Source organism: Sapajus apella, unplaced genomic scaffold (genome assembly GCF_009761245.1).
Source record: "Sapajus apella isolate SASKATOON/1434 unplaced genomic scaffold, GSC_monkey_1.0 scaffold18, whole genome shotgun sequence".
Taxonomy (NCBI): Eukaryota; Metazoa; Chordata; class Mammalia; order Primates; family Cebidae; genus Sapajus; species Sapajus apella.
Genome location: NW_022436958.1, coordinates 31862968 through 31890719, shown reverse-complemented (window position 1 = coordinate 31890719; position 27752 = coordinate 31862968). Strand labels below are relative to the sequence as shown.

The 27752-nt window shown below is 39.7% G+C and overlaps 1 protein-coding gene and 1 long non-coding RNA gene across 3 annotated transcripts in view; both read right to left on the bottom strand.

The window, feature by feature from the left end:
- Positions 1 to 27752, bottom strand: part of CERS6 (ceramide synthase 6) — a 324290-nt gene that overhangs the window by 183089 nt on the left and 113449 nt on the right. The gene's annotated exons all lie outside the window — the stretch shown is intronic.
- On the bottom strand, positions 6640 to 8723 carry LOC116556917. The gene is made up of 2 exons (XR_004271251.1): positions 7734 to 8723; positions 6640 to 7667 (listed from the first exon to the last, which is right to left on the bottom strand). It is a non-coding gene; the product is annotated as an uncharacterized LOC116556917 (long non-coding RNA).

Genomic DNA, 27752 nt, shown 5'->3' with positions numbered 1-27752 from the left:
GAGAGAGAGAGAGAGAGAGAGAGAGAGAGAGAGAGAGAGAAAGATTTTATACTGTTAGCTTTCAAAGTGGAGGAAGGGTCAACAAGCCCAGGTTAATCCAGATTAAAGCAGAACAAATTCTCCTCTAAAGCAATACAGCTTTCCAGAGATAACACAGCTAAGTTGACATCCAGAGTTTATCCCAGTGAAACCATTTGGACTCCTGGCCCCTAGAATTGTAAGATAATATATTTGTGTTGTTTTAAACCACTATATTTGTAGTCATTTGTTGTTACAGCAGTAGGAACTAATATACATCGTAACACCCAAAATGGGCTACTTTCATGAAGCTGTTATTAGAGGAATAGGCATTTTTTGGCATCATACTGATGGTCTCCCAGTCCTTTCTTCCAACTCACAGCAGCATAACAGCTGAGGAGAATCCATTTCTCCATCCTGCTGCACAGGGGTAAATGCCGATTAGTCACTGCACAGTGAGCTCCCACTATTCCTGAAATTGCTCCTCCCCACTGCCCCCAGCATTTCCTTCCTGCTAATTCTGCAGGGTATCACACCAACAGCCTGCCTTCACCCCACGCTGCATGCTGCTGGTTAACCAGCTTGATGCAATCTCCTACCAAATATCCTTCTGGCTCAAAATCCTCAATGACTGCCATTGCTTCCCCGGTTAAGGTTCTGCTGCTGGCTTCCAGAGCCCTCCCGAGTCGCCCCCATCTGCTTCTTCAGCCTTGCCTCCCTTTCCCAGGTCCTGAGCTCCAGCCAGTGGGGCAGCTCAGGCACTCCAGTGCTTTCCTGGGCTGTGCCTCTGCCCGCAGCTGGAATAATCTTTCCATTCTCCATTTTCTGCTACTCAAAATTCAGACCATTCTCTCTGGTCTTTCTGAAACACCACCTCCTCCACTAAACCTACTTATCCTTAAAATCATTGTTATTTCATTCCATTTGAAGCCCTGTGGCTTTTGAAAAATCAAGTACATGTCATAATACACATTCCTCCCATTTGGAGCATTTATTTTATTCTCATCTAATTCCCCCTCCTAAATCCAAAGTTCCATCAGAATTGTCTTATATGCAATTTTTTAGCACTCAGTTGTAAGTTGGCAGCACAACAAAGTGAAGGGTTGGGCACCCTGAGGCCCAACTTAATGCCTCAATCCTGGTATTCCCTGCTCTGATCTATTTGGTATCCCGGCATTGAGGGTCCATGCAGAGATTCACTCTATTCCATTAGAAAGGGCTTGTACTTCTCCCTCCACAGTCCCCTTATCTAAAAATCTACAGAAGGTTGAGAAGGGCCAGGCTACTCTTCCTTTTGAATTGTACTTCTCAGAAATCAAGCATTCCATACTTTAAATCTTTTTAGAATCTGCTTTTATGCATCTTAATAACAATCAAATTAAACCAAGGAACACCCTGAAGGGGAAAAAAAGTCTTTTGCTAGGGGCATTGCAAGGGCTAATAATTAAAATGATGAAATGTAAATGTCAGTGAAAAAGGAAGGTCTACTATGAAAAGCAATAAATTTTCTTCAATGAAGGTTTTCGTGAATAATGTTGACTTGAAGATTAAGTCTAATGTTAAAACTAATGATTGTGTAAACAGTCACTCAATATTTCAAGAATGAGACACACATTGTATACTAGATAGCACTATTAACCCAAGTTATTTAAAAGTATGATTTTGTTTAAATGCCAGTAATCTCAATTTGGGTATCAAACTCTCATTCTGTCAGTCATTTTCTGCAGCTGACAGTCTAGGGACAACATGAAATTTTATAATGTGTATGGTGAAGCCATCTGGGCTATCTTCTGGAGACAAAGAGAAATGGCACTAACAATACTATGTAGAGAATTCTGAATAATTTAAAAGTCATCTTTATATTTTTAAGAAGTTTAGTTATTTTAATCCGGCAGTTAAATTTCTTGAACTCTATTACAAGGATAGTCTAGAATGCAGGGGAAAAACATACACAGAGATGTTTATGGCCCTATGACATTTATAATAATAAAAGATATATTAAGACTAGTCCTAGATAACATGAGAATAATTAAATAAACCTTGGGACATCCATTAGATGCAATATTATGTAGCTATTGAAACAAGCATGTAGAAAGAGATGTCACTAACATGGGGTGTTAATGCCACATGAGGCAGCAAGACGCAAATCCCACCTGTCTCTCTATAGGTGGAGAACATGGGCACATTATTTTAGTGTTTGTAGTAATGCACTTTCCTCGTTATGGACTTTGGGCAAGTTCTTCCAATTCTCTATGTCTCAGCTTCCTTGCCTATGAAATGAGAACAAAAACAGAATCTACCACAGATGGGCATTGTAAAAATCACACAAGTTAATCAATGTATTAATAGGATGCTAATACAATGTCCACCACTAATAGTACACTTTTTAGTGCTTTAAAACAGGAGACAAAATTGTATATGTAATATGATCCCACAACTACACTAAAAATCACCAAATTACATATTGAAAAATGATTTAACTAATGATACTAAAAAAGTTTTTATTTTCTAAAATCCTGTAATTTTTATATACTCATATAATGATGGTAAAAAAGAGCAATCAATTTTACTTTGAAACTTCACTTCCAAGTGGCTTACATTAATAGGAATATCATGTCCCTGATATACAGTGGAATTACCCATGATGTATATGCATAAATACATATATATGTATGTGTATATAAGTCTGATAGTTTATTTCAAATATCACTTTTATTTGGTAGTAATTTTTCTCTGATAACATTATTTATATGATGGCCTATTTTAAATTTGTTACTGAACTAAGTTTAACATGGCCAGAAGACCAAATTAAAGCATAGCCTTCAAACCAAAAGACTGGCTTCACTCTTAATTTCTTTTAGTTATGACCATAGCCTCTCTAGTTGCCCACGTGAAAGGAATTTCACAGCAAGAACACTTTTGGTAATTTGGACAAATCCAGTGGGTCAAACATCTAGCTGATATGATGGGTTCCCTGAAGCGGGCTATGCCCAGCTGAAACCTCTCTGATCAGTCAACTGAGCAGTTCTGGAGTCTTCTCCCAGGTACTGTACTTGCTTATTGAATTTGAGGCAGCCAAGGACTTTTGTCTAGCTAGATCTTGGTTAACTCATGGTCGGTGTGAGTCAGCTTCTCAGTCTAGGCTCAAACATAAAAAAAAGTTTATTGTCTTTCTACCCAGAAATTCCATTTCTTGGAACTTATTCCGAAAAAGGAACTGTAAAATACGTACATAAGAATGTTCCTTGAAGCCCTCTTTCTAACGGTTATACCAATAAAGCAATAATTACCAAGTTAAATTTCTGCCAAATGCCATCATAAGTTAGAATGAGGTACATCTATATGTAGTGGACTAGAATGATTGTCTTTAATAAATTAAGCAGAGTGGAAGAAGTAGTATTAGAACAAAATGAAAAGCATGAACCCTTTAAAAATTATAATTAAAAATACATGTAAAAACATAGAAATACACCCAACATTTGGAAAGAAAAACGCCAACATTTTCAGAGATTAATTAGAAGGCATGCATGGTATTGGAACTGGGGAAAAAAGATCATTTGCTTTCACAAACATTTCTTTGCTGTTTGAACTTGCTGCATCATTATATAATGAGGGAGGCAGTGACAGCAGGGTAGAAGGAGCTCAGGTCCGAGAACCATGCTACCTGGCTCAAATGCCAGTTGCAGTTCTCAGCAGCCAACACCTTTACACCTGTTTCCACTTCTTTCAAATGGAGATGACATGACCTACCTCTAATATTTTAACAGACTAAATAAAGTAATACATTTAAAATAAAGCCCAAAACACCTACCTATTATGATGCCTATTACAAAAGAAAGAGAGAAGGAAGGAAGGAAAAAAACAAAGTAGAAGGTATGGGCAAGAATGTGAAGAAATTGGAACCTTTGTTTACTGTTGCTGGGAATGCAAAATGGTGCAGCTTCTTTGGAAAATATGGTGGCTCCTAAAAAAGTTAAACAGAATTACCCTATGATCCAGCAATCCCACTTCTGGGTATACACCCAAAAGAACTGAGAGCAAAGGCTGTAGTCCTAGCACTTTGGGAGGCCGAGGCAGGCAGACTGCCTGAGCTCAGGAGTTAAGAGACCAGCCTGGGAAACATGGCGAAACCCTGTCTCTACTAAAAATACAATAAATTAGTCAGGCATGGTGGCACGTGCCTGTAGCCCCAGCTACTCAGAAGGCTGAGGCACAGGAATTGCTTGAACCCAGAAGATGAAAGCTGCAGTGAGCAAAGTCCGCCACTTCACTCCAGCCTGGTAAACGGAGCAAGACGCTGTCCCAAAAAAAGGAAAAAAAAAAAAAATTGAAAGCAGGGTCTTGAACAAGTATTTGCACATCCAGGTTCTTAAGAGGATTATTCACGTAGCCAAGAGGTGGAAGCAACCCAAGTGCCCATCAACAAATAAACGGATAAACAAAATGTGGTATATACATATGATGGAATATTATTCAGCCTTTAAGAAGAAGGAAATTCTGACACCAGCACATGGGTGAACTTGAGGACACTATGCTAAGTGAAATAAGGCAGTTACAAAGGACAAAAGCTCTATGATTCCACTTATATGAGGTAGTTACAGTCACAAAATTCATAGAAACAAAGTAGAATGGTGGTTATGAGGGATCTGGGAGTGGAAAAAATGGGAAATTAGTGTTTAGTGGGTATAAAATTTCAGCTTTGTAAGATAAAAATAGTTCTGGAGTGATGGCTGCATTGTACAACACTGTGAATGTACTTAGAAGCCACTGAATTCAACACTTAAAAATGGTTAAGATGGTAAGGTTTATGCTATGTCTATTTTGCCACAAATAAAAATAAAAAAGGCCAGGTATAGTGGCTCATGCCTGTAATCCCAACATTTTGGAAGGCTGAGACAGGAGGAACACTTGAGGCCAGGAGTTCAAGACCAGCCTGGGCAACATGGCAAGATCCAATCTCTACGAAAAAAGTGAAAATTAGCCCAGCAAGGCGGCGCGTCTCTTCAGTCTGAGCTGAGGAGGGAGGATCACTGAGCCCAGGAAGTTGAGGCTGCAGTGAGCTATAGCTGCACTACTGCACTCCAGCCTGGGCAACAGGCGTGAGACACTGTCTCCAAACATAATTAAATAACAAAGCACCTAGAGCAGTACTTGCCCAGAGTAGGAGCTCAATATATTTTTGGCAAGAATAATAACGTGATACTACTATATCATTCTTATGTTCTACTTGTTAAAATACAATTTAAGAAAACCATACATTAAAATGAGAAGCCCTCAAGTTCTTTAAAAACTTATATATTAATATTATATATTGATATTTGTTATTTATATTATATATCATATATTAACCACACTAACTGTGCCTATTTACCATATGCCTTCAGTGAAGCATTTTTTTCTCAAACTATTCCTTCCAGAAAAGCAAAGACAGTTTTTCACAGCCAGGACCTGACACTTAGCAACTACCTCTGGCCAAAGGAAACAGAGAAAAGAAAGCATTTAACACAATCATCATTTGACGTTGAGGCAGAGGCCGAGAAAACCTTCATTACACAAAGGCCCTTGGCAAGGAACAGCACTGCTCTGCACTTATTTTCAGCTCCATCTCTAGCTCCTGAATCGCTGTAGTCAACACATCATCAAAATAATCATGTCATACCACTCAGTATTCTACCCTACTGGTAAGTACCACAGGATATAATCTCCTAGGGTCAGCCCTGGTCATTTGTAACACAATTTCATGAAATCTGCAGAGAGGCAAATCCTGTAGCGTAATATGCATCTGAGAATGAAGGAACTAGACATACTGATTCAATTTCAATATCCTTTTATTTTATTTTATTTTATATTTATTTATTTTTGAGACAGACTCTTGCTCTATTGCCAAGGCTAGAGTGCACTGGGGCAATCTTGGCTCACTGTAATCTCTGCCTCCTAGGTTCAAATGATTCTCATGTCTCAGCTCCCCTACCCACCGCATAGCTGGGACTACAGGTGCACATCACCATGCCCAGTTGATATTTGTATTTTTAGAAGAGACGGGATTTCACCATGTTGGCCAGGCTGGTCTCAAACTCCTGACCTCAGGTAATCTGCTCACCTCAGCATCCCAACGTGCTGGGATTACCAGCGTGAGCCACCGTGCCCAGCCTCAGTAAACATTTATTAAGGACCCCTAGTATATCAAGGAATGTGCCAAGAAGTCTAACATATTATATTATTTAAATCTCACAATTACCCTCTGAGATATGTAACATTCTTCTCATTTTTCAAGATAGAAAACATGCTCAAAAAAATTAAGGGATTTCCTCAGGGACATGTGCTTATCAGGGGTACAGCCAGAATTGAAACCTGAATTTCAGAACCGTAAGACCAATAACAACCTGTGAAACTTAGGGACAATAAAATGAAAAAGTGAAATGGATCCCCAAATAATCATCTTATCTGAGTCTAGTGCTGGGTAACTCCACAGTTAAAACATTTCCAATAAACACAGTCTTGGTCTTTGCTATTTTTGAAGATCAGACAACCTTCTGAAACTTCCGTCAAAGTATACAAGTAAAGGAGGGAAAACAACAAAATGAACACCTCTTATATATACTTGGACAAAATCTGATTTGCAATTATCTTCATTTCCACTGAAAATAAAATGGCTTCCATCAAATAAATAAATGAGAGATTATTTTATACAAACACTTTCAAAGAGTGAAGAAATGCTGTTTTAGTCCTGATTTTCTTTAATTCTAAGTCAAAGTGTTGTCAAGGATTATCTAAAAGACAGCACTACATATGGTAAGCTACCTTTTTCTTTTTTTTTTAAGGTATCTTACCAGCCTGGACAACATCACAAAACCCTATCTCTACAAAAAATACAAAAATTAGCCAGGTGTGGTGGTGCGAGCCTATGGTCCCAGCTACCTGGGAGGCTGAGATGGGAGAATCACTTGAGCCTGGGAGGTCAAGGCTGCAGTGAGCCATGCTCATGCCACTGTGCTCCAGCCGGAGTGACAGAGTAAGACCCTGCCTCAAAAAAATAAAAAGCATTTTAACCTGCCATTAGCAAGGATAGCACTCAAGGTAACTCATATTGTAGAATCTAAATGCCCTTCTGCAACTTTTCCTGCAGGCTTAAATTTGAGAGGATTGCTCAATAACAGCTACATTCTACAAAGATTACTTGTTTCTCCCTTTGGGTTCCCTGGCTCAGGCACTGCTGCCCTTTAAGATAGTAAAAGATTCAGGTTAAGTCCCACCATTTGTTTCCCTCCTTAATTCCACCTTAATTTCCCTCCTTAAAGAAATCAGGTTGAAATGATACCTGGAAGGGGAAAGTCATATAGAGAGACACTTGGCCCAAGATTTGTGAAGGATCAGCCCATCTATTTTCCTGATGAGCTTGCACTCTGCCTTTATGAGCCTCAGGTTCTTCCTTCTGGCATATCTATGGTCCACATTCTTCCCATTTATTTCAAATGCTTTTCTTTTTTCCTCAAACCCTAGGGTCAGAATGTAATCATAACAATTAGAAAACTTCAGTGGTGGTAGGTAACATCCAGGGAGCATCTGCCACACCATAGGCACTGTGAAAAGCCCTCTCCCTCTATGATCTGCCTTCCACCTACGTTGTATATGAAGAAAGGGAGTCTTAGCTTCTGGGCTGGGGCACTTTCAGGCTGCTTGGTGCCAGGGGGCTGCCTGAAGAAAGGGAGTCTTACTGAGGCAGACTTGGCTTGGCCAACATCACACATCTGATAAGCAGAAGGTTTTAGTTCTTATCTGTCTGACTGTGCAGCCTGAGCATTTAACCATTAGGCCATGCTTTTTGAAGGGAGAGACAAGGATAGGAGAAGAACGTAGAACATGAGCTCCTTGGGGATGACACCATGCCTTGTCCATCACTGTCTCCTGCACCTACTGCCCAGCAAATGATATGTGCTCAATGAATACTGTTAGATGAATGAATGAAGGAAGGAGTGTGACCAAGAATACGGTCTTAAACTCATTCTACCTGGACCCAGGCAGGTGCTGTTGATTCACAGCATCCTGTGAGCATGAATCTCCACTGCTATTAATGGCTGGGCCCCAGAAAAACAGTGAGTCGTGTGTTTCTTGACATGGGTCAAGGAACACACACCACTTGCACTCTCAGTACCACTTCAACTGGAAGAATCAACCACCTCTTACAGCTCAGCAAATATGGAGGTGGCATTTGCTTTTGTTAAATTCTTAGGAGATAAAATCCTGCCCTTTCTGCCAGTCTCTTTCACTGAGAGCTCCAAAATTGACAATGAGTGCAGCTATAAATCCAGAGATAATATTTACTTACATATTTTCTACTTCCTCTAACAATTTCACAGGAAAATAATCCAAGCCTTGCTCTTAACTACTTCGTGTCATAAAACAAAAATCAAATTAAAAAAAAATTTCTTACAATCATTTTTGTTTGATAATGTCTCGAATAAAAAAAGGGAATGTGCCCTAAATTCTCCACATCAAGCTGCCAATGAGCACCTCCCAATTTTAGTGAAAGAATGCTTTGAAGTGTATGAATAGATTTTAATTCGAATAGTGTTATCAAACTCCAAGTGACTGGTACCCCACCATTTTCTGTTTTGACAGAGACGTTGGGATAAACCAATGTTAGGGAAAAGGTCTGCAGTGAAATGGGGAAATTGTGTAAAAAGAAATTAGGAAATGTGTGGCCAAATTTACATATAGTTTGGTCACGGCTTATTTATGACAGCATTACGTTTGTCTTTCTCTTTTACACATGACTCCACTGTGAAGTTTTTCTACGGAGATAGACATTACTGAAAAACCAATTGCAAAAGGTCTGTTAATTTCCAGAGGGGTATCATGCAAACAGCAAAAACATGGGAGTTGAGAAACCTAAAAAACATTTTTCTTTTAAAGATACAGTTTTACTGCAGGTCACCAGCAGTATTCATTATGTCTGTGACTCAGCCATATAAAAGGAATGAGAAATACCTACATCTTTGGAGAAAGTCAATCTTAAAAGCAACCTTGATTACTTAGGAAATTACTTAGGAAGCATGGGCATTAGGGCCAGTCACACACAGATCCTGACTCTTATTATATATCGTGGGTTAACTGGTTAACCTTTTAAAAACTAGGGTAAAACCATCTACAATTAGAGTTTTGGAAGGATTAAATAAGATGACTAAAGAAGTGATCTTGGTACATTCTAAGTGTTCAGTAAATGTCAGATGCTGTCATGATGGCAAAAGGCCATTACAACAATCACCAAACAGAGAATATTCACAAGGCCTCGAGGCACCAGCACAGAGTCAGCATTCATTTTACTGAATGACAGAATGCATTTCATATCCATGGATGACAAATAATGATACATCAGAGCAGGAAGGCAAGTAAAATTATAGGAATAAATGGACCCTGTAGCCTTGCAACTAACTAGTCCTCTAAAGGTTTAGCTTCATGCTCATTATCTTCTTCTCATAGTTCAAACAACCCTGATAATATTAAAGAATGGCATTTTTAAATTATTCTCTAAAAGCCTAATGACTGGTTTGGTCTAAGACCCAGGGAGGCCACCCAAGAGGCCTCAGCTCATTGCATGTGGTGAAACTGCAATCTACTGCTCAAATTCGAAAGAGAGAGTAAATGAAAAAGAAGGAAAGCTAAAAAGATTCTGTAGTTGGCTGAAAAACCAACGGCAGTTAGGCTTTGCCCCATCCAAACCGGAGTGGGGCTGCTTCTTGAATGTCAGAACTAAAGTGTTTTCTTCTCTCACACTTTTCTTAGCTGGTTCATTTCCCAATCACTTTCTCAGTGGAGTCTTTCTTTGCCAAAAGAACATGCCCATCAATTCCCACACACCACCTGTTTGTACCTGTCTCGACATCCTCCCCATCTCTCTCTATTCCTACGCCACATTGCCATTAGTGTATATTTCTAAGGTTCAAAATTTTACAAGATGCCTGTCCTATAGGAGCGATTTTCTGTTTAACACTACCAAACTGATCAATCTGTTCTGCATATATCCACCATTTTCTCAATCCAGCTAAATTTGATTAAATGAACGTCTGTCTATGCATTACTTTGTAACAGCAAGCCTTTCCTACTTTGTTTTCTGGCACCTGTTTGTCAGTTATTACCCACACTATATACCAGACAACCATACAGGCTAATCTATAGCTTTCACATCTTTCAAAGGCCATGCCCATCAAAGCCCTTCTATACCATAACTGTACATTGTGGGTGCTTGGAAAGGATGGCTGTTTCACTGGCTCACTATGAAATCACCAGCTATTTCACCAGCTCACAGGAACCTAAAGCCCGCAACCTCAGGAAACCACTGCAGTCAAAGTTGGGAAATGCACGGGACACAAGGCCAAACTGCCCTTGTTAAACTTCACATCAATATTAAAATAATGCATCACATAAAATAAAGGTGTATAAAAATTCTAGTTTTCAAAATCCTTTACTGACCACATTTGAAACCTTATGTATGCATAGCACACATATTTTTTTCAGTACTAGATGGTAGTTATTGAACGATTTAAGGTCTTATTAATACTTCCTTTCCCAGACACAGCAGGCTAGGCTAGTCAGACCAACCCCTTGCTCTCTATTAAAAACAGCTAAAGCTGGCCAGGTGCAGTGGCTCATGCCTGTAATCCCAGCACTTTGGGAGGCCAAGGCGGGTGGATTGCCTAAGCTCAGGAGTTTGCAACTAGCCTGAGCAGCATGGTGAAACCCTGTCTCTACTAAAATAAAAAACAAAATTAGCTGGTGTGGTGTAGTTCCAGCTACTTGGGAGACTGAGGCAGGAGAACTGCTTGAACCTGGGAGGCAAATGTTGCAGTGAGCCGACACTATGCCACTGAACTCCAGCCTGGGCAACAGAGGGAGATTCTATCTCAAAAACAAAAACAAAAAATTCCTAAATTTCTCAATTTAAAAGATATCCTTAAAAGTGTCAGAGGTGACAAGATAGTAAGAAGCTCTCAGGATAAAAATCTAAGGGAAACTAGGAACCCAGAGACCTAAGTAGAACATCACAGTTCCTTCTGGCCCAAGGGCATCTCTAACATGAGTTAATCCGGGTTTCTGTTTCCGCAGACCCTGGAGGAAAGGGGGAGGAATCTAGGGCCAGCACCCACCTACTGTGGAGGATATTACAGAAGACACTGTGCCTATTAAACTGAACCCCAAGATACAACATCCATAGGATGAGTGTGTGCCATACATAAATCCTACCTCTACCCCCCAAATCTAGGAAACTTCCGGGATGGTCGCCTTGGTGCTAAGCAGAAGGGAAAAAGGGAATGGAAAATAACCTCATGAAAAGTTGTGGTAAGAGACCCATGACCAAGGCGGTTATGGTCATGGGGAGTTAGCCCAGGTGGGTCTGGTAGTCCTGTGCTTGGAAGTCATGTGCTTGGGCTGAGGTGATCCTGGGCTGGGGTATCGTCCATGCCAGATTGGAGCATAAGCATAAACTCTCTGAGAGAATCATCTTCCTAGGCCTCAAGATTCTCTCTCCTCAATATTTCCTAAGAACAAAGAGTGCTATAGAATTAAGCACACTAGGAAAAACAGGTTCCATGAATCAGAATCAGAAACACACCCACAAATATTGGAACTGTCAAATGCAGATTGTAAAACAACTACGCTTCACCTATGTAAATAAATAAAAGGCCAAATAAAAAAGTATCTGCAAAGAACAGGAACTATAAAAACTGACCAAGCAGGGTTTTAAAAGATAAAAATAGAACTTTTATAAATAAAAATATATAGTAACCAAATTAAAAACTAGAAGGAGAAGAAAATAAACAGAAATAGTTGAAAGAGAATTAGTGATTTGAAAGCTGGGTCAGATGACATCTCACATATGGCCATAGAAACAGAAACAATGAACAACATTGGAAGGGAAGTTAGGACTCATAAGGGTGGTGAGAGGACCTAAAATACATTTAACTGTAATTACAGAAGAAGAAAATAGTCAGGGTAAAAAAGAAGCAATATTTAAAGAAGTAATGACTGAGAATTTTCCAGAACTGATAAAGATAGGAATTGGGTCAGGCATGGTAACTCATGCCTGTACACCTAGCACTTCCAGAGGCTGAAGCAGGTGGATCACTAGAGGTCAGCAGTTCAAGACCAGCCTGACCAACATGGTGAAACACCATCTCTTCTAAAAATATAAATGTTAGCTGGCTGTGGTGGTGCTCACCTGTAATCCCAGCTACTTGGGAGGCTGAGGCAGGAGAATTGCTTGAGCCTGGGAAGTGGAGGTTGCAGTGAGCCGAGACTGCAACACTGCACTCCAGCCTGGGTGACAGAACAGGATTCTGTCTCAAAAAACAAAAAACGATAGCAATCCATAGATTCATAGATTTAAGAAGACCCAGAGAATCTTGAGAGGAATATTTTTTTTAAATTGCAATACAGAAAGACAAAGACCAACGGGAAAATTTTGAAGCCTACAGGGAGAAAAAGGGCATTATCTTCAAAGGAATGACAGTGACTACTATCTTCTCTGTGGCAACCATGTAAGTAAGAAGACAGTGAGATGATATAGTCATTATACGGAAAGGAAATAACTGCTAGACTAGTATTCTATACTCAGAGAAAAAAAAAAACAAGAATGAGGGAGAAGGAAACTTATTTTCAGGCAAAAACAAAAACAAAAGATTCCATCTCTAGCAGAACTCAAGGATCTTCAGACAAAAATTAAGTGATTCCAAATGGAAGGTCTGGGTACAAAAAAGAATTGAAAGCAAAGAAATTGGTAACTTTGTGTGCAAATCTTAAAAAAAAAAATTGCTCCGTTGTTTAAGGTTAATAATGTCTCAAAGATTAAAAACACAATAAAAGGCATGACAAAAATAACAAGTCAGAAGAGGAAACATGGAAATCAAATATTCTAAACACCTTGGACTTTCTAGGAGGGTAAAAGAGGGATCAACAATGGATATTGATAAGTCAGATATACCCATTGTAATTTCTAGGAAAAACACCAAAATAATTAAAGAGTCCATAATTTCAAAACTAAAAGAGAAAATGCCGGTCAAGAAAAGGGAGAAAAAGAAACATAAAATAGACAAAAACAGAAAGTACAAAACAAGATGAAGACGTAAAAGCATGGAAAAATGATTATATTAAGTACATATGAAATAAGCTCTGGTGGAAAAAAGAACAAGTGTATCCGGAGTGAATAAAACAAAATCCCACCATATGTTATCTATAAGAAACACATCTAACCACATTCTACTTGTATTAAGTTTGAAAATAGGCAAAACTAAATTATAGTGTTTGGGAATATTTGTTAAATGGCAAGGATGTGAGTAAAACTAAGAAAATGTTTAGCACAGAAGTTGGTATAGAGTATATATCTTGGGCGGAAAAGTGGGGTTATGATTATCAAGGATCCTATGGAGTGGGGGGCACTAGGGAGCAGCAGAAAGTCAAAAACAGAATGTTCCAGGACAATGGGACAGCAAGCGCAAAGGCCAGGAGGCAGGAACAAGCCCAGCAAGCAGAGAGCGCCTAGGCATCACAGCAGCACAGCGAGAGTTGCCGAGAAAGATGAAGTCAGGGAGGTCAAGTCAAGATCTGGACCATGAAGAGCCGTGCACGCCAGGGTTCCCAGTTTAGATCTTAATCCAGAGCACAGCAGAGATGGGGAGAGCTCTTATGGGAACTCCAAATGGGTACATCTGTGCCAGGCAAGGGCTGGTGTGATGAGCAGAAATCTCAGAGGAGAAAGGGTGCCTGAGCTAGACTTCAGAGAAATGAATGATAGTCAAACGTAAAAGAAAAGGGTGTGTGGAGGGCCCTGGGACAGAATGCAGAGAGAACTTTGAGCAGTTCATTATTACTAGAGCACAGCACACAAGGAAGGAATTGGACAAGAAGCACTGGTGAGTCTGCTAGACTTGAGGCCATGGAGAACTAAGAGACAAGATTTTTTTTTTTAAACACCTTTGCAGGCTCTAGGTCTCTAATTTGGAAGCCCCAATCCATATTAAATACGTTACCTTGAACCTACAACCCATATTAATGTTTTGTCCATTAAAAAAATGTGGGGGCTGCTCCCCAGTACCCACTACTCCATCAGCTTTCTTTGACAATCACACCACCTCTTTTCCTTCCAAGAAATATACACTATATCAAAGTCTGTAAGATAATTTTTCTATTTTTCCATTTAAGAATATCATAAGAAGATGGCAAAATGTGTACCACTGTCAATGCTATATGATGGATACATGGGAATTTATTATACTATTGTCTCTTCTTTGGGGCACATCAACATTTTCATAATAAAAATAGCCAAAGGAATTATTTTGTTCCTGTTCAGATTAAAACTTTATTATATCTATATATAAATCTCTGATTTGAGGTCAGCCATGAATTCACATCTTGTAAACATTTAACTAAACATTTAATAATGTTAGGGGAAAGAACTGAGACAATTATCAGAGGCCAAAGACTACTTTTTAAGCACCAAGAACAGGATTTTACACTGTATCCCCTATGGTTTTTTATTTGCTTATTTGGTTGTCTTTCAAGTGAAAACCCTTTTTTGAAAGCAAGAAACCTGGATCTAAAACACCTACTGAGGATATAACATGCAAAGTACAAAGAGAAAAAACTAGGAAACAAAAACATGCTGCTTGCTTTTTTTCTTTTCTCTCCTTTTTCTCTTATTTTTATAAAGCTTTAAAAAAAAAAAAAAAAAACTTGGCTGCAGGCATATCTGGATGTGTTTCCTGAAATTAAAAGCATAAATTAAATAAAAATGTCTAATGCATCAAATCATCTAAAACTCAAGAGAAATCCATGTGGCAGCTTAAGCATCTTCAATATGTGGCATAGAATTTCTTAGGACAGAGGGAGTTTAGAATGGAATATCATCCAATTTAACACAAATTTACTATCTCAGCAGCTTACTGGATAATGAACTAAAAGACACAAAAGTACTTTATGAACATGGTAACATTTTCCTTCAAGGTAATTGTATACAAAGTAGGCTTCATGGGTCAGTTTTATATCCTCAGTATCTTTAAAAGTTTAGTTAGTCAGTCCTATTCTTTATGACTAAAGGACAGAAGAGATTTGCCCTCTTTGTTTCTGTAAACAATGTGGAAATGATAAAGAATAAATGTTTACTGGTTGATATCAGTTCCCAGTCTGGTCTGATAAACGCCTGCAACTAATCTGCACCAAATATCTGGGCGAAGGCTCCAAATCTCCCAACCCTGCTTTCAACCTAGTTTCCCATTCACGTAGTCATTCATTACACTGCGAAGTTTCCACCCAACTCCTGGGCTTTTTGGACTGGGACACAGTGACTTGTGAGTGACCGCACCCTACTGACACCTACACCTATTTCCAGAAACAACAACGTAGTTGTGTTCCTCACCCTCACTATCTGCCACCCACATGCAGACAGACATGCCATACAAATAAATTAATCAACACACCTCCAGAAAATTGTTTCACACTTTCTCCCCACTCCTCAAAATTCCAATAGTTCTTCCTCCCTCCTCACTCTCCTCTGATACCCCTGTTTCCCATTTCACTGGGATGATGGAGACAACCAGGAGAGACTTACCTGACTCTACCTCCCTATGTCCCTGCCTGGACTTCCCTCCTGTTACCGCAAATGAACACTGTGTGCTCCTCTCTAAGGCAACTCCTGAATGTGCTCCACACCCCAGCACCTCTTGCCTGAGCAAGGCTCAGCTCTTGCCATTTCTCTCCTCTCAGGCATCATCCCTTTTGCTCTCTTTACTGGATCATTCCCATCAGTATACCAACAAGCCATCATTTTTCCCTTGCTATAAAAAAAAAAAAAAAAAAAAAAAAAGAATCCTTAACCCCCAAATTCCTCCTCTAATGACTATTCTCTTTTCCTGGACCTCTCTTTTATAACAAACTTCTCGAGCGTTCCCACATCCAACTTCTCTCCTCCATTTTCTCTTAAGACCTTCCACCCAAACAGCTCCTGGCAGAACCCAATGACTTTCACGTTGCTACATGGTCTGTCAGTAGTGATACAGCTGATGATTAATGCCTTCTTCTCATGGCCTCCTCACTCACCCATCTCCCCCTCACGGCCTCCTTTATCAGCTCCGCCTCAATTCCATAACCTCTCACACAGGGCTGTCTCAAGCCTCAGGCCTCAGATGTTTTCTCGACTTACCCTCATTCTCTTTGTGATCTTGCACTGTCTCAGGGATTTCCGAGCTATCTATTCACCAACAACTGCCAAGTCCACACCTCCTCAATGAACTGCTCGTTCACCTATCCAGCTGCCTACAGCCCTCCTCTGCATAAATAATAGATATCTCCAGATTCACATGACCAAAATCAGAATCCTGGACATCCTTTCAGGTCTGCTCCTCCCTCACGCCTCCTCAACCCAGTGAAGGGTAACTCCTTCCAACTGCCCAGGCTAAAACTCAAGCCTCATTCTTGAATTCTCACTTTCTCTCATACCACACAACCAATCTCCCAGAAGATTCTGTTTTTCTTCAAAATAAAGCCTAATTTGAGGCCTCCACTTAAACAGTTCATGAAAAACATATGTGTGTATATATGTGTGTGTGTGCACATGTGTACAAAAAAAAATCAGAGCAAGTATGGCATCATGTTCACAGTGGGAATCTGGGTGAGGTTTATACAGGATTTCTTTGTACTATTCTTGAAACTTCTCTATCAGTTTTCAAAATTAAAACATTATTTCAAAATAAAAAAATTAAAAAGATTTAAGAGACATTTAGTGTATAAATTTTGATTGGACTGTATCTGGAAAGAGATATAAATATAAAAGAAATCTAAGGGAAGATAACTGGGAGAATCTGTCTACTGTCTCCTCCCCCAGTGAAATGTAAACTATATCCCAAGAACTTAGAAGACCACTTGGCATACCGTAGGCACTCAAAATGTATTTTGACAGTAAATGAAGGAAAGACACTGCAAATCAGTCCTAAGTGCTGGGTACTCAAAAAAAGGGTTGAGACTGGCTCCTTGTCATGAAGGAATTTACAGTCTACAGATTAAAAAAATATTAACAGCAATGGGCTGTTGCCATTACTATTAAAGAAGCACACAAATAAGGGGACCATCACCTCTGCTTGGGAAAAAGAGAATGGGGGTAGGTAGCCTCCTTCATGGAGCAGAAGAGGCCACACAGCTTATGATATGCTTCCAGATCTGCTCTTCACTAGACAATAAGTACTGTTCGTGGCATAAAGTTGTCAACCAGTAAATGTCCACGGTTTCCTAAAACTCAGGTGAAGTGAATCTTGATGGAGGAAAAAGTATTTGTCACAGCAGGGGAAGGGCATCCTAGGCTGGGGCTGGTGCGCAAAGCTTGAGCAAAGGCCAAGGGGTGGGAAGAAGTACGGCATCCTGCCTAACGGCACAAACCAGAGAGAAATGGATTGTTATAAATTCTCATGAAATTCTTAGGAAAAGAATAAAAAAGTATTCAAGAAGGGAGTCGACACAGAGAAGGCCCTTCTTTGTTTCAGAGGCAATCACAGTGCCACTATAGTGCTATCATTAGCATAATGGCTAACATTTATTATGTGCTTGCAAGGTGATATGGTTTGGCTCTGTGTCCTCACCCAAATCTCATCTTGAAATATAATCCCCACGTGTTGAGAGAGGGGCCTGGTGGGAGATGACTGGATCACGGGGGCAGTTTCCTGATAGTGAGTGAGTTCTCATGAGAGCTGATAGTTTTAAAGAGAGTGAGGAAGTGGTACTTACTCACCTTCGCTCTCCCCTGCCACCATGTAAGATGTGCCTGCCTCACTTCCCCTTGCCTTCTGCCATCATTCTAAGTTTCCTAAGGCCTCCCCAACCATGCGAAACGGTAAGTCAATTAAACCACCTCCTTTCTTTTTAAATTACCCAGTCTCTGGTAGTATCTTTATAGCAGTGTGAAAATGGACTAATACATAAGGCACCAGTGTTCTACGTATTTTGAACAACTCTAATGGGCCCATTTTAAATTCAAGGTACTCTTTTGACTCAGGTTAAGTTTCAATAAATCAAGGCTGAGGAAGTTGCCCAGTGGTAGAGATAGGCAGGTAATGCTGGCAGTCAGAGCTGTCCTCTTGGCCTAAGACAGAAACCTCCCAGTTCTACCACAAGGACCTCACACTACTGTTTAGACAAGTAAGAAACCATGGTTTCAAATTACATGCCACTTTAAAAGTCAGAAAGCCAAAAATCATGTTCTCACCTCAACGTCCAAGAAGCTTTTCTTTAAAGAAAGAAGAAGAAAATAAAACTATGAGCTTTAGCTCCTCCAACAAAAATAATCATATCAAATCTGCCAAATAATTACACCTTCAAACATTTGGGGATTTAATAGAAACAAAGCCCAGGTAAAAGGCCTGGCACTAATGTATACCCAAGAGTATTAAGCAAGTTTAGAATGGTATTATTTGATTAGGTATGTGAATTCAATTCATTTTGGCAGCCCTTAAAACTAATTGAGTTGATCAAAAATAATTACTTTTCTTGAGCTCTATGTGTTTGGCAATATCCTAGGTACTTTATATGAATCATTTTATTTAATCATTATATAAATAACAACTTTATCAGGTTCTTAAGGTTATTGCCTTGCTTTACGGATAGGGAAATGAAGGATTGTTTGTTCATCCTAAGGATGGTAATAAAATAAAGAGATATTGCCATTTATCTATCAAGGGAAGAGGTCCTGTTTTTCCATCCAGCAGCAAATACAGAACCCAGCAGATAGTATATGCTTTAAAAAAAGCTTATTCAACCACATAAGTATTGGAAAGAAACAGAACAACTTAAAGTAACAGAGTAAGAGAAGCTTTTAGGGTTTAATACACCAAAGGTTTAGCCAGGATTCATGTAAACACTTCATAATTCCAGATAAGACAATGTTTTTTTAATCAATTAAATGGAAATGATACACATCGGTTCAAGTCTTACTTCAGAACTAGAATTGGTAAGAACTAAAATCAGTTCAAGTTGGACACATTTCCCTGATTAAAACAGGAGGAAAAACAGTAGAGCAATACTATCTCAATGAATAATGGAAGGGAAACACGAGTGTCCACTGAAAAGTACATTTAAAGGACAACGTGAGAAGAAATTCTGCATTTGGCTACTTCTCGAGATCTGTTTGGGCCCATCAGCTAGAACTACTAGCACTATGAACTAGCGCAGGTTTAATCCCCTCCTACCTTCTCATAAAATACTACATGTCCTAGATTCCTCATAAACTTAGAATTTCTCACTCAGTTTTCCATTTTTCTGCAAACAGTATCCCAGGCTTCAGATCACTTGGTGGGACCTGATACAAGCCAAAATCACTCCCACTATTCAGGCCTGCTCCCTCACCTACTCCTGCCCCCCTCCCAGCCACCCACAGAGAAGGAAAGGAGAACTGAAAGAAAGTTCCACGACAGATCTGCCCGAAAGTTCAGTTCTGCTGATAAGGAGCACCAAAGGTCCTAAATAAGGCATTTCCAATCTCAATGACTCCCAGCACCTCGAACAGTAAACACTGCAAGGCTTAATGGTATATGTGCTAAGGTTGGAACATCTAGCAGAATCCTATTACAGCATGGTCACTTGTTATTCCATGGGTATTACTAGATAAATACTGTTCCTTTGAAAAATAAAAATAATATAAATTGTGATATATAACCCACTTAGCCTATATACTTCAATAGTAATTCTGTCCCCCAAATCTACTATAACATGTATACACAAGAAGCTCTCCACACTGACCAATTCTTGGATTCGTTGATCTCAAATCTGGTTTCCTACCCAACAAATACTCACTCATTTGCAATATGATGACTCAGCCCTGTCCCCAGGGAGAGCTAGATGCTCCTGTTGCTGCCTGCTAAATTATTGTGCCTGATTCCCATTTAAACTCTGAGCACCAGAGAACAGTGATTTTGTCCTTTTTTCCCCACAGGTTATTGGGGTACAGGTGTATGTTCTTTAGTGGTGTGATCTGTGAGATTTTGGTGTCCCAGTCACCCTTCTTTTTCTCCATTTGGTCCATTTAATTATCCTTGAAAATTTAGCATTTCCTCCAGAAAGCCTTTCCTGCCTCCCCCTTCCCCTTCTCAGTCTTCCCTAGGACTATTTGAAAGAAGAAACTCAAGGTTTCTCAAATTAAAGTCAGGCCGCTTGTCCCTAGAGATTCACTCCAACCCCTGAAGTCCAATTAATTGACTCATTCACTGGACAGTTTTGGGGGTCTTACAAAGCACCAGGCATTGTCCTGAGTGGTGGGAATGAGAAGATGAGTAAGACACGGTCCCAGAACTCAACGTATTGATGGCCAAACAGCAGAGACAGATGCAAATAGAGAACATGGCAAGTCTCCAAGTGCTCTACAAGAGAACAACTAAAAGTGCTACATGGGTGGCAAGGAGAAAGCAACAAATTTAACTCCAGCCCTTCATAAGTTAGAGTTGTAAAGAAAAGAGCAAAGAGGCTGTCATGTGCAAATAAAAGACCAAACTGACCCTTTTCCATGTTTGCTCTGTATGCAGTAACATAATATAATATTACTGAGTTTCTCTAACATTGTGCTTCAGTTGGGTACAAATCCCAGCTCTGCTGCTTAGTAGCTATGCGGTATTGGGTCAGATACTCCACCTCTCTTTACTTCCCTTTTTTCGTGGGTAAGAAGAGCATCTAATAACTAACATATTACAAAGGGTTGTTGTTTAAATGTAAAGGCTCCATCACAACACCTGAACTGTATAGATGCCTCAATAAATATCTCTTTTCCCTCTCTTCTCAGGGTCTAAGTCTCCTGCCAGCGTTAATGCCCACTACATCTGCAAGAAACCCTATTATATCCTAATATGTAAGCAGAAAATGTGCAATTTCATTACAACTGTGGCTAAAGACAGTACAGGAGTTAGAGAACTTTGCAGAATTACAGAATATGGCCAACACTTGAGCTTTTAACGCCAATTCTGCTGCTAACCTTGGCCTGTGTGTCACGGTGCACCATGTGTTTAATCCTGTAACATATTGTCTCACTCACAATATATCCTCCATGGAACAGTATCTCTAGCTTTCCTACATAGTTGAACCCTAAGAGCAATAAACAGCATCCCTTGCCCACTGCTAGGAGCCTGTAAATAAGCAAGATAAGAAATAGTGCCCAAATATACAGTCATTTGCCAGCAGCTCACCTTGCAATCAACAATAACTGAATTGCACATTTAAAAATAATTAAAAGAGGATAACTGGACTGTTTGTAACACAAAGGATAAATGCTTGAGGTAATGGATACCCCATTACTCTGTGATGTGATTATTCCAAGCTTCATGCCTATGTCAAAATAGCTCATGTACCCCATAAATACATTTACCCATTAAGTACCTAGAAAAAATTTAAAAATTTAAAAATCAAACAGAACAAAAGTAGTTGGCTTCAATTGCTTTTAATTAAGTTTCCTATCATGTGGAAGGCTTAATTATGAATTTAGATGTGGGAAGGCCTACAAATAAACTTCACAAACCTACTTCCAGAATCTGCTCAAATCATTCCAATTTGAGAAGTGGCTTGATACCCTGTTACTTAGTCCAAATGCCCATCCCCCACCACCACCATCTTATGCACAAACTTCTTACATTCCTAGTGCTATATTCAAATAGCAGGAGCCATGTGCAATGTGCCAACTTTTAAGACAAACAGACAAATTAGTAATGCTCAAAGATCCTTTTAATCCTTGCCAGGATGTGGTTATCATGAGCTAGTAACAGCAGGGTGAACAACCAGGAGGAAATCAAACACTCTGGCTCCAAGCAGAAGGCACCTGCTCCTATGACAATGGGAGGTGACTGCAAAGGAGGGAGGAAGGAAGGAAGGATGAAAGAGAAGGAGAGCAAGAAAGGGCAAGCCAGACTGGTTTCCCAAGAGGTTTGTCAACAATCTAAAATGCAATTCTCTCTTTTTTTTTTTTTTCTTTTTGTTTTTTTGAGATGGAGTCTTGCTCTGTCATCCAGGCTGGTATACAGTGGAGCAATCTGGGCTCACTGCAACCTCCCCCTCCTAGGTTCAAGCAATTCTCTGCCTCAGCCTCCCGAGTAGCTGAGATTATAGGTATGCGGCACCACGCCTGGCTAATTTTTGTATTTTTAGTAGAGACAGGGTTTTACCATGTTGGTCAGGCTGGTCTCGAACTCCTGACCTCAGGTGATCCACCTGCCTCAGCCTCCCAAAGTGCCGGGATTACAGGCATGAGCCACTGTGCCCAGCCTAAAATATAATTCTCTTGATGGCAAAGTAAGATATAAGGTCCAGAATAACCCATAACTGCAGCCATAAGGAAGGGGCCTTAGAAGGGAAACACTTGGCTTGAGTATTACAATTTATAGCTCCCTGTGCAAGATATTAAACAACTTCACCAATGCACAGACTCAATTGTCCCTGTGAGTCCTGCAAGGTCAGAAATTGTTGCTTACTCAACTTTGCAACCACAGTTGAAAGGAAATCAAGCCATGAGAGATGCACATTAGACAAACACCCCCTCATTTAATCTCCAAATGACCTTTTAAATAGGAGCTATTATTTTCCTTTCACAGAAGAAATATCTGGGGCTTGACAATGTTAAATGACTTGCTAGGGGTAACAGAGCTTGAGCCATTGAGCCAGACCATGAACCAGGTAGATTTGACTCCCACTCTCAAATTTGTTCAAGATCAGTTGCCTCCTGTACTTCTCCTGCACACAGGAGGTAACCAATAAATATTACATTTAAGAGCAAACTCCTGTACCCAGAAGTCATGCTGACCTCCTAAGGCTGATCAGACTATCCAGGCCCCAGCAAGGGTAGCTTTACTAAGGCCAGCACCACAGAGGACCAGGCTTTGTTCTTCTGTCCCTCCTGGTAGAGGCAAGCTGTGTCCTCTTCAGAATCACCCAGGTAAATTTAAAATCTCTGAAGTTCAAAGATATTCACTGTGTGTTCTGACATTTCTCAGGTGGTGCTTCAAAAGCCCTGGCTTCTAGAGGCACAGTGGGCATCATTCCCTACTGAAGTAGGACACCTTTCCTCATCCACTTCTGTCACATCGCTACACAGCAGCAAGCCAAAGGTGCCGAGGCTCTGAACTCAGGTTGGTTTTTCATCTTTTTCTTGTGTGTGAGTAATGCCCGAGTTGATAGTCCTGTGAATCCACATTGATTCTGTCTCCTTGGGGTTCCACAGAATCAAAGAGTTTTATCCTAAATTGAGAGTCTGCTCTCCTTGCATCTTCTTGGATCTCTCCTCCTTGAAATGACTGACATCAGAGCCACCTCTCCTAGGTAGTGTGCCTGTGGCTCTGAGGAAGCCATGTGGCCAGGCCATTCCTGTGACAGACTAACAACGGTTTGCTGCTGCTCCTGGTACCCAAACTTCAGTAACAACAGAACTGATGACCTTCAGGCAGCCGACACTCACGACCCCTATACCATGTGCAAGGCACCTTTCTAAACACTTATACATATTAATTCATCTAGTCTTCACAACAACCTTATGAGGCGGACACTATTAATGTGCACATTTTACAAATAAAGACACTGAAGCTTAGGATGGCCAGCAACCCTCCCAAATACCCCAGAGGTTCCTATTAAAGAGAAGACTCAAATGCAGACTCCCTGGCTCCACAGCCTACTGCCTTCACCACCACACTGACCCATCAGTCCTGCTACCAGGCTTGTGGTGAAAGCGTGAATGTCTTCCAATGTGAGCTTGACACAGATTTCATATTTGCTTATATCTGATTTTGTCTGCCAGAAACACTAGGTGAACATAGAAAACTGCACCAGGCTGACCTTAGTGGCCTAGGAGGATATATACACATGTGCACGCACATGCACAAACACACACACACATACACACACACACACACACTCTCTCTCTCTCTCTCTGTCTCTCTCTCTCTCTTCAAATATGTCCAAGCTACCTCAGTCATACCAGTTATGAGCCACACCCATCTGGTATTGCAGCTTTCCCTCCTTCCGGCACTTCACAGTAACTTGCTGCCACCCTTCTGAAATTGTTATGGACTGAACTGTGTGCCCCAGAATTCATCTGTTGAATCCCTACCTCCCAGTGTGATGTCTTGGGAGATGAGGCCTTTAATAAGGTAATTCAGGTTAAATTAGGTCATAAGGGTAGGACTGTATTCCAGTATGATTTGTGTCCTTATTCTTACAGAGGCAGAAACACCAGGGATGTGCACACACAGCGGAAAGGCCAGGGAGAGGCCCCTGAAGAAACCAAGCCTATGACACCTGGGACTTTCAGCCTCCAGAACTATGAGAAAATACATTTCTGTTAAGCCATCCAGTCTGTGGTATTTTCTTAAGACAGCCTGAGCTGACTAACACAGCAACACCCACTACAAGTTTGTCTATTTGTTTGAAATAGACAAACTTCAGGTCTATTTCAAGGTAAAGTGCCATATTTATTATAGTAGTTATGTATTTCTTAACCATTTAATGTATATAAAACCACTCCTGTTTTTATTAGGTTCCTAGTTTATTTTCAATGTGTCACTGATGAAGTTTTCGAGTGTTGTGTCCCTAACCCATTCTTCTCACAAATCCTATGTTATTTTGTTTTGTTGTGCAATTTTGCATGGTATGGCCATTTTTAGGAACACATCTGTCACGAGACCGCACAAGTGACTGTACTATTGCCCACAGGTTAATTACTTACAGATCCTAGAGATGAAGCATAAAACATAACCTTTCTACAGCTATCCTCAGGTTCCCTGATGAGGCAGGTTCTATTAACATTTCAAGAAGGGCAGGTACCAACTACAGATAGAATGATTGTAAGTATTGGTGTGGGCACATATATAAGATATGACACTGTATAAACAGTAAATGATAATGGATTTATTTCTAGATGGTAGGCTTTGAAGTCTTTCCCCCCACGATTGTGTATGAACATTATGTAGACTTTTATCAATCCTCTACAATCAAAATCAATTATAAGGATTTGCATAATTCTACTCTAAATCAGAAACAAATAACAACTTTTAAAATAGATTAAACAACAACAAAAAATAGTATATAGGTTCAAATAATAACAGACATGGTTACATAATAATATGAGGCCTTAATAAATTCAGTTATTCCTCTACATTCTGTCTTGCCACCATCCAATTCCATATTGGACAAAATGATTGGAAAAATATTATTTTTAAAAGCCTTTAGAAATTTAGGCCTTAAAGAAAAACTGACTAGTCAAATGTAGGCAGAGCACAGCAGTAGCTAATGTGCAGCCAGCCTGACCAAGGTATGCCCTGTCTTATATTTTTAGCAAAAATCTGTTTTCCTTAATTAGCCAGCACACATGCAATAGGGGCCGAGCCATATGCCATCAAGAAATGTGTGAGGCTTGCTCTAAATGGAAAACCTGAGTTCGCCGGCCACAGATGGTAGGTCTAGAATAGAAAAAGGGGGCAAGGTTTCAAAGATATTTTTGAGGAAAAAGAGCAGGCTGTCCACAGTCCAGTTCATCAATCTTCAGAATTTCTGTAATGAAAGCAATGCCGCCTTAAGGATACTAAGAAGGGTGCTTTGAAGAGTGCCTGGCTAGGCTAAATGAAACCGCACATCATCAAGGCACCATATCCCAGGAATACTGGAGATAGGCATACCAATTACAGAACTATTCCAGTTTTTCTATTAAATGGCAAAACTCTGAGAAATGGATGACTGTGCCTAGCACTAGGAGACTACATTCTCTTCCTTGAAACTCTGAAAGAACCGCAAATAGTATTGTAACGCTAAAGCAGTGTTCTGCAAACTATGGCTAGAAGGCCAAATCCACCCTGCCATCTGTTTTTGTCTGGCCCATGGATTAAGAATAGCTTTTATTTTTTGTAATGTATTTTTTAAAGAATAATACTTTATGACACATGAAAACGACATATTCAAATTTCAGTATCCATAAATATACTTTTACTGGAACACAGCCACACACATTTGCATCATCTCTGGCTGCTTTTACGCTGCAGCAGAGTTGTAATTGCAACAAAGTCCATATGATCTAAAATATTTATTTTTCTGGCCATTTATAGGAAAAGTTGGCTGACCTCTGTCCCAAAGCTAAAACTGACCTGAATACAACCCACAGATATAAAACTGTTTAAGGTAATAATCTTGCACAACAAGACATTCACTGAGCAATAACTAGGACTATAACAATGTACTCTGGATGACAGAAGTTGCTCTCCAAACCAGGGACTGTTTTGTATTAATAGAAAATAACCACTACTATCATTATAATAGAGTCAAAACAGCTCAACCCTGTACTTTTCAAGAACTAGAGACTATTCTCCAATTTTATGACTGTTTCCCAGACTTATAATCAGCATCTACACACTGCTGATCATGTATCCTAATACTGAAAAAAGAAAGATGCTGTTTCTCTAGAAGATAATAGTTTCTTATTTCCCCCTTCATAAACTGCATTAATCATGAGGAGATTTTAGCAGTAAATTTTGTAACTGATGCTCATCTCATGATCTGACAGAGAAAATAATCAAAATTGAATTTTCTCTCTGGCAAAACTTTGTCTATCACCAGAGTATGGAATACATGGAAATGGTTTACACAGGGTGTTTTTTATTTGTTTTTTTTTTTGTTTGTTTTTGCAAATAGGTGGCTGTTTATGAAAACATGTTAAATGTATTCCCCAAACTATTTCCTCAGACAGAAGATTGATCTGAAATAAAGGAATATGAGAGACTCAACTACTTGTTTTCTATGTAACCTCGCTTCCTTTCCCCTGTCATCAATTATTAGGCTCCACTTTCTATGAAGGTCACAAGATAGCACTGATAATTTATAAACAGCTGTAAAAACTGCTATTTAGATTCAGAGTGACCAGGTTAGTAGCATGAGGGGAATTGGCTAACCCATTCATTTTTCAATGATGAATTAGCTTGAGTTCAATGAAATCACAAACTAAGAAAAATCACAAGGCTTCTTTGCAGAAATAAAGTCACAATTTCGAAAGGGTTCCAGATTTTGATGAGTCTGCTGCCACTATACAGAAGCATACAAATATGACAGCATTGGGGGACAGTTTTAATGAGTATCAATTCTAAAATGGAATTCCTTAAAAAAAAAAAAAGGGAATCTTGAGCACAGGTAGGGCCCAAATAAAAGGACTGCCATTTATTCTGACATCTTATCTCTGTCTCTTCCTGTCACATCCAGCAAATACTTTTAATATATTATTTATTTTATATTATCCTGAGTGATAAAAACCTCCCACTTGGATGCAATTGTCAGAGAAGGAAAATACAGCTTCACCAGCCCAAAGGCATAATCCCAACCGGCACCTGCTTCCATTTGGAACCAGTTGCTTCTAAAATGTCTCACATGACATCTCATTTTTATAAATTCTTCACTCTCTCTTGAAATTCTCTATTTCAGTTGCCAATGAGAATTTAAAGCTTTTGGAAGAAATATTCGTCAAAACTGACGTAACTGTGAATGACTGACACCAATCAAGAGAGAAAAAAATCACATAATGTATTAGAATTTTACTCACTAAACAGCTTCTACTCAGTCCATCTGCATGTAATGGGTGTGCCAGAAATTGGACATGCCTGTAGATGCTTATAAGCACAGTTTGGCTTACATATTGTGCTGTTCCACACTGCTGAAAGATGAAATACAATTCTCCTGAAGGGATTTTACATTTTGGA